The sequence below is a fragment of the Macaca mulatta genome, chromosome 11 (genome assembly GCF_049350105.2).
Source record: "Macaca mulatta isolate MMU2019108-1 chromosome 11, T2T-MMU8v2.0, whole genome shotgun sequence".
NCBI classification, from domain to species: domain Eukaryota; kingdom Metazoa; phylum Chordata; class Mammalia; order Primates; family Cercopithecidae; genus Macaca; species Macaca mulatta.
The window spans coordinates 9762207-9774738 of NC_133416.1; the positions used below are offsets into that span (position 1 = coordinate 9762207).

Below are 12532 nucleotides of genomic sequence, written 5' to 3' on the forward strand. Positions count from 1 at the left end.
TAGGATGTTGACCTGACCTGGTCATGGGAATGGACAAGATGTCACTGAGGTTAATGGTTTAATTTGATATCTAAATAATGTGTAGGAGTAAGGTGGACAAAGGAGGAGAAATTTGGGGTGGGAAAGTATCATGTCGAGGTCTTGAAGCAAGAAGGAGTAGAGGGTATTCCAGAAACTAAAGGTCCAGTATGACTAGTATATAGACAGAGTAATATGTAAATTATTTTTAAGGAAAATTCCAATGGGGAGAAATTTGACAAATTCCTTGCAGAACTGATAAATTGCTCTGTAGAAGTAGTAAACCTATATGTTAATAGTGAAAAAATATACATCTTATTCCAGTCTCGAAATCAAGCAGGTTATTATTTTTAATGTCATTACCTTGATTGCAAAAATATCTTTACTTCACATATATTTGATTACTAGTGCAGTTAAGCATTATTACAGGATTAACCAATAGCATATACACTTTGGGAATTGTTCATTGTTTTTTCCTTATTTGTTCATGTCATAGTTTTTCTTACCAATTTTGTGACTACTTTATACATTAACAGTATGCCATATATGTGTTATGATTTTTTCTTAATTTGCTATTTAGTGAGTAATTTAGTTTGTAATGTTTGGGGAAATAAGTGGATAATTTACATGATCTCATATTGATTTATGGTTTCTTCTGCTATTTTTGCCGATTTTAACTTATTTTTACTGATACCTGTTCCTTTCATCAAAAGCTCCATTTTCTACTATAAAACACAGTTTTATTGCATCTAAAATTAGCAAACACAAAAATATATAAAGAAGAAATTGATTATGCACATTTGCAGTACTCAACTAACCATTGTTAACATATTTCTACATATATTGTAAAATAGATCTCAACATAGATGACAGATAATAAGCATGTTACTTTAAAAATCTGTTTTGATTAGATTTATATATAAACTGGATGACGAGGTTATCTGTGGATATTGGGATTATAGCTAATTTTAATTTTCTTGTAGTATTACGTAATTTTCTATGTAATAATTTATGTCATATGAAAAATACAATTAAATAAAAGATGAGGCACGTGAAAAAATATGTTTAGTAATACTTGCTTTGAGAAACAAGGGAAAGAAAAAGAATCTTCCCTAGCATTTGCACAGACTGCATAAGCTCTAATTCTGATATCTGCTGCGTTTGTAGCTCTGATGACTAACTTTGTTGTTTGTACTAACTTTTGATTATATTGGCTTGTTCCTCACATGTTTTATGATTTTATTTTGAACTCAGTTTTATTAGAATATTATCTGTGGGAACTCTTTGAGGTCAGGTTTACAGTGACATCTGCCAGAAAGAGTTTAACTTTGTGAAGGCTGACTGGGGTCACTTGCAGTCTCAACTTCTTTAAGCTAAACTTTTCAGTTTGCAATGATTTAGGCTATATAGAATTTAACTTCTAGCCCCAAGTACACATGAGTGAAAGGCTATTGTTACAAATTCTTAGAGCAACATTCGTCTTTCATTCTCTTTTACATTCCCCTTTCAATTAACTACACTGGCTGAGTGTTAAGTACTCATACTTTAGTCTTTTGCTGGACATATATTATTTTCTCATTTGTCTATTAAGATTTTGCATTTCAGGGGTCTTGGCTTATAGATACTATCCAATCTCACTTCTAACTTTGGAGAAGTCCAAGTCAGGTATCTTATCCAACATGCATATGATCTTTTAAAACATAAGCACTGGTTTATGAATGGATGAAGAAAATGCTGTATATATACACAATGGAATACTATTTATCCATAATAGTTTAAAAAAAAGAATGAAGTGCCATTTGCAATGACATGGATGGAAAGCGAAGACACTATGGTACATGAATTAAGCCAGAAACAAAAAGTTAAGCACCACACATTCTCGCTCATATAAGAAAACTAAAAAAAGAAGATCTCATAGAAGTAAAAAGAAAAGCAGAGTATACCAGAGGCTGGGAAGGACAGGGGTTTGTAAAAGTATACAAAATTCAGCTAGATAGGAGGAGTAAGTTCTAGTGTTTTATAGGACTATAGGATGACTATAGCTAACAATAATACATAGTTTTAAATATCAGGAAGGAGGATTTCAATATTCCCAATAAAGAAATGATAAATGTTTGAGATGATAGATCTTCTAATTAACCTACCAAATCACTATACATTGTATGTTTCAAAACATCACTATGTACCTGATAAATGTGTACAGTTATTATTACATAAGATAGGAAAATAGCCTATTGCATAGAAAGAGTGATGCCATCCTGAAGCAAAACTACCACAGCCACTGATGTTTATCTCCCGCATACCAATGTGTTCTGCAGCAAGCTCTTTAAACAATTCCCGTGACATAGATAACCCCTCATAAAGAGCTAACCTTCTTAGTGGTCATAAGTTTTAGCAAGAGAGTCTGAGGTATGAGTAGCTGCACATGTTTTACCCAAAAAGCTTAATATATAAAGGATATTTTCTGGAGGGCGGGTGTGGGGATCCAATATCTTGCGGCCACCCAAGACATTGCCTCTGTTTATAAGTTCCTATTAAATATTTATTTCTTTTAAAGAAGATAACATATGTCTATGTATAAGATATATATAGAGAGATGTATAAGATACATATATCTTTTGCAGCAACTTGGATAGACCTGGAGATCATTATTCTAAGCGAAGTAACACAGGACTGGAAAACCAAAAACTGCATGTTCTCAGTTATAAGTGGGAGCTAAGCTATGAGTGTGCAAAGAAATACAGAGTGATATCGTGATCTTTAGAGACTCAAAAGGGGGAGGTCGGAAGGGAGGATAGGGATAAAAAAGCTACATATTAGGTACAATTTACACTACTGAGGTGATGGGTATACTAAAATCTCAGAATTCACCACTATATAACTCATCCATGTAACAAAAAAAATACTTGTACCCAAAAAGTGGTTGGAGTAAAAATTATAAATAAGTAAATAAATAAATAAACATTTCTTTCTGAGAAACTGGATTTGTTAGCCTCTTTCTTTGGCCTCTCAGCTCTGTCAGCCTTTAGGGATAGTTTTGCATATACCTTTTCACCGCAGAACATCAATTTAAAAAAATAACAAAATAAAAAAATACTTAAACACCGGTTTAAAGGAGAGTGACAATGCCCTCTGATAGATAACCTCCTCTAACTCCAAGATAGATAGTTAGGGACTAACTCTATCTTCAGCACTGTTTCCTCTCATGATTTGCACTTTCCCACTATTTTTGGCATCTGAGGATTCTTTTTTAACTCTCTTGACAGCTGGACCATGCACTTTAAAAATAATTCTGAAGGCTTCTTTTTCAGTATCTTTATCTTTTCTGGACTGGAAGGACTTTTCCAGACATCTGGGTTTTCATATATTTTTATGCAGCTTTTTTTAATTTATAAAAATAATTTTAACTTCTATTTTAGATAAGGCGGTACAGGTGCAGGTTTGTTAGCAGATTATATTCCTTGGTGCTGAGGTTTGGAGTATAATTGAACCCATCACCCACGTAGTGAGCATGGTACTCAACAGCTAGTTTGACAGTCCTTACCCCCAATCCCTGCCATCTCTCCCTCTCCACTTAGTCCTCAGTGTCTGTTGTTGCCATTTTTACGTTTGTGTGTCCCAATGTTTGGCTCCCACTTAGAAGCAAGAGCATGTGATAGTTGGTTTTCTGTTTCTGCGTTAATTTGGTTAGGATGACAGTTTGCCATATTTTTTAAGGCAAAAGTTGTTTCACTAGCTTTTTTTTTCAGTAAAAGTATTCAAAATTGTATGTTTTCTGCCCAAATATCAACTTACATGTATTCCACAAATGTTGACACATTGTTCTTATATTGTATTCAACTCAAAGAATTTCAAAATATTCTTTACACTTTCATTTTAATGCAAGAGATATTTAACAATAATGAGATTTTTAAAGGTAACTTTTGTATTGATATCTTATTTTATTTAAGTTGGGTCAGACAGCATATGTGTATGATATTTGGCCTAGGATGAGATTTATTTGGCCCAACGTATGATCCATTTTTGTGACTGATTTTCTTTAAATGAGTTTGATGGTGTTAAATGTATATACATTAGATGAACATTAATGATATTACTAGTTTACATCTTTAATATATGAAAATTTCCAATAGTTAAATTAGTAAACCTACACTTACAATTACTGATTTATTTGTTTATGCTCATAATTGTTTTATTTGTAGTTGCATTTAATTTGAAGCAATGTTGATAATTGCATTTTTATTCAGGGTCATTACTTTCTTATGGTTTTTACTAATATTAAAAACTCTTATCATGAAAGTTTTTGCTTTAAATTTTATTTTGCCCTTGGTAAATTCCCTAATTTTGTTACATTTTATTTTGATACATAATATTTGTTCAACATTGTAAGGTATATGTGATATTTTGTTTCATGTATTTAATGTGTAATAAAAGTCAAGATATTTAGGATCCATCACTTCAAGCATTTATCATTTCTAGATCATGTGTTTTCCACCTCTGCATTTTCAACACTTCTGCTTTTTATTTTTTAAATGTCTCTTGTAGAAAACAAGTATCTCATTTTTGACACTTTAATAATGTAATCTCAAAATTATTGAGAAACATTTTTACACTTAATGTAACTGTGATTATATTGTTTTCTATCTTCTCATTTCTTCTTTTTACTCTATTTTAATGCTTTCTTTTAGATTTTTTTTCCTTTCCTGTTTTCTATTGATATCAAATTTTCATGTGCTGGGTTTTAAATTGATACCTTTATCTTCATTTCATATAAAATTAAGTTTAATTCATTCTTATTCTCCTGATAGCCATTTCCATGCTGCATGTTTTTATGGTCTGGAATATTAATTTTTTTAATTTACACATTTATTTTGTTTCATTGTGATAAAATTTATATAACAAATTTGTCATCTTCACCATTTTAAGTATAATTTTGTGGCACTGATTACATTCACAATGTTGTGCAAGCATCACCACTGTGTCCAAAACTTTTACATTACCACAAATAGAAATTTTGGATTCATTAGGCAGTAACTCCCTATTTTTCCTTTCCCACAGTTCCTGGTGACCTCTGATCTGCTTTTTGGCTTTATGAATTGGCCTAGTCTAGATAATTCATATGAATAGAATCACACAGGTTTTCTCATTTTGTATCTGGTTTAGTTTACTAAGAAAGTTTTCAAGGCTCATCAGTATCTTAACATGTATCTCTGACCATCATTCTTTTGTGTGACTGAATAATATTTTATTGTGTGTATGCACCCTAATTTGTTTAGGTATTCATCAGTTGAAAAACACTTGGGTGATTTCTACCTTTTGGCTGTTGTGAATTATGCTGCAATATATGCTGGCACATAAGTATCTATTTGAGTTACTGTTTTCAATATATACTAGGAGTGAAATTACTAGGTAATATGGCAATTCCTATGCTTAGCTTCTTGTGGAGGCACTGAACTGTTTTCCACAGTAGCTTTATCATTGTACATTTCCACCAAGAATGTACGAGAGTTCCACACTTTCCACATCCTTGCCCACCCTTGTTATTTTCCAGGATTTTTACTATAGCCATTCTAGTGGATGTGAAGTAATACGTGACTGCGGTTTTGGTTTGCACTTCCCCAATGACTAATGATGCTTAGCATCTTTTTATGTGCTTATTAGACATTTATAAATCTTTTGCCCAATTTAAAATTGGATTTTTTGTTGGGTTGTAGAGATTCTTTACATATTCTAACTGTTAAAGTCACCGCAGCTATATGATCTGCAAATATTTTCCCCCAGTCTATAGATTGTCTTTTCACTTTCTTGGAGAGGCTTGTGATAAACAAAAGTTTTATTTTGCGTGAAATCCAATTTGAGTATTTTTTTGTGGCTTACTTTTTTCATGTCATATGTAAGAATCCATTGCCAAATCCAAGGTCATAAAGATTACCATTAGATTTTCTTCTAGGTGTATTTAGTTTTAGTTGTCATATTTAGGTAATTGATCCATATTGAGCTAAGTTTTGTATATGTTGTGAGTTTGGGGTCCAACTCCATTCTCTTGCATGTGGATATCCAATTGTCATAGCGTCACTTGTCAAAAAGACTATGCCCTAAAGAATTTTTACACACTTGTCAAAAATCAATTAATCATAGATACATGGGTTTACTCCAAAACTCTCGATTCTATTACATTGGTCTATATGTCTATCCTTATGCCAATAAAACAGTCTTGATTATTGTAGCTTTGTAGTAAGTTTTATACTTGACTTTAGCCAAAAAGTTGAGAAGTAATGTAGTGAATTTTAAAAATATTAAGTGCGAGCCTTCCAACTTTATTCTCCATTTTTAAGATTGCTTTGGAAATTCAAGGTTTCTTGTAATTCCATATGGATTTGAGGATAAATTTTTCTGTTTCTGAAACACAGTCTGTGAGAATTTTTAATAAGGATTTGAATGAATCTGTACATTTCTTTGGTATCTCCCCTTTGTGTCTATGGAGTAAAAGCAGATGAAAAACTAAGAGTATCTGACCTGAGGGGCCCAAGTGTCATATCTGAGGACAGGATGTAGTGAGGGGTCTTGCAAGGAGAAGAGGCATAGTACTTCCCACTTGCCCTAAAGGACATGGAATTCCATGATGCCACTTTTTCCTGCCTCTGGGTCCCTGTAGTCTTAAGAGCCAGAGCCTACAGAGCTGGGGGTGGTGGCAGTGGGGCAGATCTGGATGCAGCCCAAGGTGCAGCCAGGAGTGATTATGACTCCTAGAGAAGCTCCTAGGGTGGGGAACAGGATATGTCAAGGTGCAAAATTTCTCAGCATGTCATTAAAGGTTTTTGGTTGCAACAGAAATGAATGTAAGCAGTAAGGAGGAAGGAGCTTTATAGTTAGGATGTTGAGCCATCTGTCCTAAAGTTAAGAGTTGAGTCCAATCATCTTTAGAAAGAGTCAGGACTCAGTCATGACTGAGATAGCCCCAAGGACCTCAGATATGGGAAGGAGTGGGTATTATTTCTAGCTTATGCAGCCAATGTGACTCAGTTTCCACAACTCCCATTCTCTGTGTTTCCAAGGTCAAAATTCCAAATTCTTCACAGAGATTTATTCATTCATTTGTTCATTAAATATGCATGGAGCCCCTACTGTGTAGTAGGCAGAATTCTAGACACTAAAGATACAGCACTGATCCAAGGAGACAAAAATACCTATTTTACATCTTACATTGCAGTGGGCACAGAATAAGATTGGCTTAACTTGGGTTAGGTATCCACCCCTAATTCAATCAGCTGTGGCCAGATGGAGTTCATGAGCCAAGAGACTTCTCCCAATGGGTTCTACTACAATGAACAATCGTTCTTTAAGACACACATGGACTCTTGATTATCAGTTCAGAAAGCAGACAGTGGGTTTTAAAATAACAAGGCATAGTTGAGTTCATTCAGTCACCTTGACAGCAACAATTTTCTCTAGGAGGCTGGATGCTCTTAAGCAGCAGCCTGTCCATCTTGCATCCCCCAGGTTCTCCGGATTCTCCACTTCCAAAGGAGCAGGACTGGAACGCCCTTCCGTATCATCAACTTTCTCCTCGCACCAAACCTTACTCACCAGGGCCTGGGACTGTGGGTTAGACTTCTCCCTCTTTTGCTATCTTCAGCTCCTGATCTGGCTAGAATCTTCTGTGAACAGGGACAAGGCTTGCTTCTTCTGGTATCTGCCATGGCAGAAGCCAGCCCAGGGCTCAGGGAAGCCTTAACGAGGCCTGCAGGGGGAAAAAAAAAAAATTATATACATATATATATAAAATAAAAAATTAAGTGTGAGTTTTCCAACTTTGTTCTCCTTTTTTAAAGATTGTTCTGGGTATTTGGGTTCCCTTGTAATTTCACCCGAATTTGAGGATTAATTTTCCTCTTTCTGAAAAAAAAAAAGGTCTGTAGAAATTTTTGATAGAAATTTTAATAATCTTTAGATTGCTTTGAGTAGTATTGATATCTTAACCATATCAGATCATCTTGTCCATGAACAAGGAATGTCTTTCTACTTATTTGTGTCTTCCTTAATGTCTTTCAGCAATGTTTCATCATTTTTTGTATATAAGTATTTTGCTTCTTTGGTTAAATTTATTCCTAGTTATTTCATTATTTTGGAATTGTTTTCTTAATTTACTTTTTATATTCACTGTTCAGATGCCTGGTGTGTAGAAACACTAAAGAGTTTCACATGTGTTGATCTTGTACCTACAACTGGAGTTTTAAGATTTCTATAGTATACAGATGTTCTTTTCTTAATTTTTTTTAATTTTTGACATCGTAAGCCTTACAAAATTTCTTATAAATTTTACTCCACACGTCATGTAAGTATCTCCTCACCCCATTATAGTTTTTTGTTAATATATCCTCCAAAATGTTGAAAGAAGTTCTATGTTTAGTAAACATCTGAAACCTACATATCTGAGAATATTTTTACTTAACCTGAACATTTAGATGTGTTGTCAAATATAAATATCTTATTGTGTTTAAGTTGAAATACTGTTAAAATCATTTTATTTATGCCATTGCAGACAGAAACAAAATAGTCACCTGTCCCTCAATATTATGAGATGCACTGGGCATTAATATTGAATAAAAAAAAGAACTACATGTGAAGGAGAAAAACAACTAAGTCTATTTAAGTTTGTTTTCATTTTCAGTGAGTAATAGAAAATAAATTGTTAAACCATAATTATTATGTTGCCATATTTTATGATTTCATGTGATTGGCATTGTCTTAGTCCATTTTGCTGCTATAAAAAAAAATCTGAGATGAGGTAATTTATAAATAACAGAAATTTATTTTATCATAGTGCTGAAGGCTAGAAAGTCCAAGACTAAGGCATTGGCAGGTTTGGTGTCTGGTGAAGGCCTTGGCACTGCTTCCAGCATGGAACCTTGAATGCTGTATCTGTTCGTAACAGAAGGGGGGAAAGGTTAAAAGGCCTCTTTAGTTCCCTTCAGGCCTTTAAATCCCATCATAATGACAAACCCATCATAATCGTCTCCTAAAAGGTCCCACTTCTTAATATTGTTGCATTAGGGATTACATTTCCACATGAATTTTGAAGAGAATACAAATATTCAAACTATGGAAATCATAAAATGTGAAATTTGGCCAAATATTCTGGATAGGAAATTGTAATTAAGACTATAAAGGCTCTATAGCAAAACAACTAGATAAGAGAATCATGATTTATTGAATGGAACGCCAAAAAATTCAATAATAATAGTACCTACAATGTTTTGAGTGTATATGATAAGAACTATTCTAAGTATTTTAAATGCAAGACTTTAAGTATAATATTTCTGTGAGATCAATAGTACTATGATCAATGTTTTACACATTGGAGAAAGAAAAGATTCGGCACAATCTAAATCACACAACTAATAAAACTGAGAATGAGCTTCAACTCCAGCTGTCTGGCATCAAAGCTGAAGCTCTTAACTGTTATATACATTTCAAGCCTTGTCCAAACTTTGTTATTTAGCAAATAAATTATTTGTCTTCCATGGATCCCAAATACCCTATTTCTTTGCCATTTTTATTCAAACAGACAAGACTATTCCCAATATGCTACAAAGTGTTTTATGCTTGAATTATTGAATTTATATAGTTCTCTATTAAGACTGTCCTCTTCTTAAAGAAACATGCATATTTCTCATTCAAGGCATCTGTTCCCAACATGGGTCTTTATATTGCCCTGTTTTCATGAGGTTCACATGTACCCCCAAACATCTGTACAACTATTATATGTCCATAATAATTAAATTTTTAAAAATTAAAAATACAACAAACAAGATTACTGAATGAATTTTTTTAAAATAGAAGATTATTTCATCCAACAAAAAGATAGGGGAACTTTAACAAAAGGAGTGGTGGTAAAATTTAGTATATTTAACTATTTAATTTCAGGTAGAAAGCAAAAATCAAGGAAGGAAGACTGGCTTATGATTGTGACAAGGAAAGGTAATGTTTTGTATAGAGTGATGACAGGAGATAACGAACTGCTGTATGTCTTATGAGGGATTAGAGGGAGAATAGTCTGGCCAGGCACGGTGGCTCACACTTGTAATCTCAACACTTTGGGAGGCCAAGGCAGGAGGATCGCTACAGGCCAGGAGTTCAAGACCAACCTAAGCAATAAAGTGAAACTTTGCCTCAAAAAAAAAAAAAAAAAAAAAAAAAGGAAACAGAATAATTTGGAAGTTACAAGAGAGGGAAAGAAAAACACCCACCCACCCCAGCTTTAGACCCACTTCTATGAGGGTCTGAGAGAAAACAGCTGCCACAGGATTTAACTGTAGAGTATTAAAATAAAAAGATCCACGGACATGAGTGATGAATAAACTGGGAGGGGCACCAAATTATATACTTATTTTTATTAATCCTTAGCTTCAATCTAGTATTTCTTATGTCTTGAATGTAAGTAATAAGCACATATCATACCAGCAGTATCTGTAATTTTTTTACTTCGGGAAGTCAAAAATCTTTGTTGTTACAGGTGCCACCTATTATCATTTACTTTCATCACTGGTCTTTCTGCCAGATATTTTTGTTATGTCAATTAAAAAGCACATAAATTCCTATATTATATTAAAAATATATTTCATACTGTAGGAAAAAGTCATATATATATACGGATTCCTTATAAATTTCAAATATTTTTATTTCATGCATTTAAAAACATTATTCTGAAATTATAGCATGTGCCAGACTGGAAAAGGAGTCCATTTAACAAAAAAGTTCCAGAACCTCGAGTTCAAATGAAGAAGATAAAGTGAACTGTTAGAGAAATGAATGAGAATATAAGACTTCTGCTAATGGTTTACTAGGGATCCCAATGGATACAGTGAAGAGTTTAGAATGGGGTGGGAGTTAAAGTCAGCAACTATTCAAAATATAAGTTGTCAGAAAATAGGACAGTACAGCAGTATTCTGTTCTTGATTTACAAATATGAAGAGTATAGTCATTTCCCTTGATCAGTAATAACCAGTGGAGTAATTCGAGGACAAATGCTTGTAAAAAATGTAAGGTTCTAAAGAATGGTAAACAGTATTTCAACAAAGGAAAGAAAATGAAATTTAAGAAACATCTGCCTAAGTAGGTTTGTGTTTGCTCACTTCTCATGGAAAGACATACAGAAAATGATGTCATAAGTTTCCCAGTATTTCATTTGTTTTCTAGTGGAGACAGAAATAATCAATAAACTAACATTCTAGATTAAAGTGTTTCTGCAATGGAAAGACATGTTAAAGTCTGTCAGCTAGGATCCCTCTTTAACTTCTCAATGCTAAGATTAAATCCAAAAGGCAAACAACACATAAATACACACACACAGACACACACACACACACACACACATTCAATGGTGTCAAATAAATTGAGATCATTTGGGTTTAATTTATAGCAAGAAAAGATAAAAGGGTGGCATTTTAGTAAGTATGGGCCCTTAGGTAACTCTGGTCATATACTATAGCATATTTGCATTTACATTTGAATATAGGCATAATAACTTCCTTAAATTGATCAGTATTCCACACAGCTAAAGAAAAGAAGGGATGCAGGCGAAAAGACCATGACTCAGAAGGCAAACTTGGATTCTATATCTGGGTTTACCAAGAAATTTTAAAATGCCAGTTATTAATCACCCACCAACACGATATATTTTCATCTTCATCTTTTCTGGACATTATAAATTGATCCCAGAGTACTTCCATTTCCAAATAATAACCTTCAACCCATTTTATTCCCCTCCTCAAAATTTTATCATTCCAAAAGTTTAATCAAAATAATGAAATACTGCATTCCCTGAGATGTAAACATGGTGCAACCTTGTCTGTCAGTTGGATGCGAATCAATTTCTTTAGTGAAGTCCTTCTCAGAATATTACCACTTTCATGGCTTTGGTCATGATAAGCACAGTGCATATTTTTGAGTTGTGTAATCTGATATTTCTTCAGAAACAAAATTCACAGAGAGGCATGAAAGAAACCCCAAATTTCACTTAATAGAGTAACAATAGCCATTTACTTTCTCATAAAAATCTGCAAGATTTTTATCTCTTTATTTTGTCTAAAACCCTGAACATATGACACATTATCTCATTAAATACTTTGTATTGTTGTGTTCGTTTGATAAGCAATATTTAATATTGCCTTAAAATTTAATATTAGTTTCAAAATAAAATTTCTGGAAACTGTGTATTGCTGTGTGCCTTTTTCTATTATTTCAAATATGTTCTATTACGTCCAATGACATGTTTCAGTATGTCCCAATAAAACAAACTGTGTGTTTCCAATGTGTACATAATTAACGTACTAATATTCATAATACATCTGCTGCCAAAAAATAGAGCTAAGAAAATTCAGAGCATGTATTCTTATTATTCAGTTCAGATTGAAGAGTCTTGCATCTCTCTCAGGCTTTTTAGTTTCTTGCTTTGTCCTCCTCACAGTTCAGACTGATCTGTTTCCATTCTAAAGATAAGTGACCAGTATT

General features: G+C 33.3%; 1 long non-coding RNA gene across 1 annotated transcript in view; it reads right to left on the bottom strand.

Annotated features, from left to right (window-relative positions):
* Positions 1–5164: 5164 nt before the first annotated feature.
* The window catches only part of LOC144332776 (uncharacterized), a 33869-nt gene continuing 26501 nt past the window's right edge, over positions 5165–12532 (bottom strand). Inside the window, exon 2 of the long non-coding RNA XR_013400879.1 lies at positions 5165–7759. This is a non-coding gene — a long non-coding RNA (uncharacterized LOC144332776). The remainder of the gene's footprint in view (positions 7760–12532) is intronic.